This window comes from Neomonachus schauinslandi, unplaced genomic scaffold (assembly GCF_002201575.2).
Source record: "Neomonachus schauinslandi unplaced genomic scaffold, ASM220157v2 HiC_scaffold_61, whole genome shotgun sequence".
Taxonomy (NCBI): Eukaryota; Metazoa; Chordata; class Mammalia; order Carnivora; family Phocidae; genus Neomonachus; species Neomonachus schauinslandi.
Genome location: NW_025408763.1, coordinates 12,269 through 14,419, shown reverse-complemented (window position 1 = coordinate 14,419; position 2,151 = coordinate 12,269). Strand labels below are relative to the sequence as shown.

Below are 2,151 nucleotides of genomic sequence, written 5' to 3'. Positions count from 1 at the left end.
TCCCCTCTCAGGTGTTCTCTCTCTCTCATTCTCTCTCTCTCAAATAAATAAAATCTTTAAAAAAAATAAAAAAATAAACTACTTGAGTAGTTTTAGAATAAAAATAACTGATATAGGGACACCTGGGTGGCTCAGTTGGTTAAGCATCTGCCTTCAGCTCAGGTCATGATCCCAGGGTCCTGGGATTGATTCCCATGTCGGGTTCTCTGCTCAGTGGGGAGCCTGCTTCTCCCTCTGCTGCTGCTCCACCAGCTTGTGCTCTCTCTTTCTCTGTCAAATAAATAGATAAAATCTTTAAAAAAAAGGAATTGATATAGATAAAGAAAAGAATGTTAGTTTCTCAATTAATCATCATGTATGAATTATGTCTTACTATGTGAATCACTGTACCGTAAGCCCTTGCCTCTCCAGGTGTGAACCAAAGACCAACAACGTCAGTGTCCCCTGCTAGAAATGATGAATCTTGGAAGCCACCTCAAACCTAGTGAGTCCAAAATACACAACCGTTTGAGAAGCCCTGCTATATGTCTTTTTTTTTTTCCATTTTAAAGAGTTTTATTACACGATGTTAATATTCAGGACACTTCAGAGCACCTTATACTTCTAATCAGATATTTGGTAACTGATTTTAAAGTGTTACTTGAGTATTTTTCTCATACTGGCTTTCAGTCAAAAATACTACTTAGTGATTGTTTAAGAGATGTTAATTTGATTAAACAGTTTATCCTTAATAACCTGAGACATCAATCCATGGATAGCTTCTGTGGTAGTTTTATAGCTGTCTCTTGTAGCTTTGGCAAGTTTGTCTTCTGACTTTCTGTCATGTGTTTCTAAACTCAACATGAAACTCCCTTGTCCCAGCTGGGCTTCTGACTGTTCTAATTTTTCAGACAAATCAAAGACCTGACCAGTGGTATAGTCTGCATTAGTAAGCAAACTAGAGGAACTCAGTATATTCAATCAGTATTTATTCCACAAAAGTTCAAGCAATTTGCTGTCCAATGAGGATTTGAAATATGAGACTTCTTTTTTAAGATTTTTTTTTTTTTTTTTTTTTGGCGCGAGAGAGAATGAGAGACAGAGAGCACGAGAGGGAGGAGGGTCAGAGGGAGAAGCAGACTCCCCGCTGAGCAGGGAGCCCGATGCGGGACTCGATCCTGACACTCCAGGATCATGACCTGAGCCGAAGGCAGTGGCTGATCCGACTGAGCCACCCAGGCGCCCTGAAATATGAGACTTCTAAGGCATAAGATTATTTGCAATGTACACCAAAGTCTTCTATTTTATTAAGTGGGATAGTCTGGTACTCAGAAGGTCCTTTATCAGGGGGTTTGTAGCCCTTTGGATATGTCCTAAAGGCTTCAAGATTCACTTTTCCTTCAGATATTGTTCTTGTTGGGGCAATTACTACTGCTACGAATGGTGCCTGGATCTGCTGATTGAGCATCTGGGTACTAACATCAATCCCAGAAAGCCAGCAGCCATAGCCAGGATGGCTGTGATACCAGCCAATTGCATTTTCAAGGCGGCCAACCTGTTTAGCATTTTCTATATACGCAGCCATGTGCTCATATGCAGCAGCCTGAGCGTTGACTCGGGGTTCAGTGCCCTCTACAGGCAAAGCAAAACTGTCCATAATGATCATGGTCTCACCATCCACCTTTCCCAGCATTAAGCCCATCACTTCCAAGTTGCCTCCTGATCTGGCATGCATCACCATTTTCAGTAGAGCCAATGCTGAGATTTTGCAGTACTTAAAGTAATGGTGACTCGCTAGGTTCCCGGGTGTGGGCTTCGGACCCTTCCCACCACAGGTGCTAACTCGTACTAGTCTCTCGAGGCAGCCATGACCTGCTATAAGTCTTTTGAGGGCAGTTTGTGTTTGTTTTTTTTTATGATCCTTGCACCTAAAAATGGTGTATGGTACAGAGTAGAAACTCAATAAACATATATAAAATACTTTAATTTTTTAAACTAATGTAAGAACCACTTTGTTTACTGCCCCACGGGATTGGGAACAATGACACAGCCAGCCCTCGCTGGACTCCTGACAGCATATCCATAGCACTCTGATAGGAAATAAATTCTAATGACTACTTATATCATTTGCCCAAATCAGACAATTACATCCCGAAAAACAGTTTAAGAAAA

The 2,151-nt window shown here is 41.2% G+C and overlaps 1 pseudogene; it reads right to left on the bottom strand.

Annotated features, from left to right (window-relative positions):
* Positions 1 to 693: 693 nt before the first annotated feature.
* Positions 694 to 1,907, bottom strand: LOC123323628 (annotated as a pseudogene).
* Between the last annotated feature and the right edge of the window lie 244 nt (positions 1,908 to 2,151).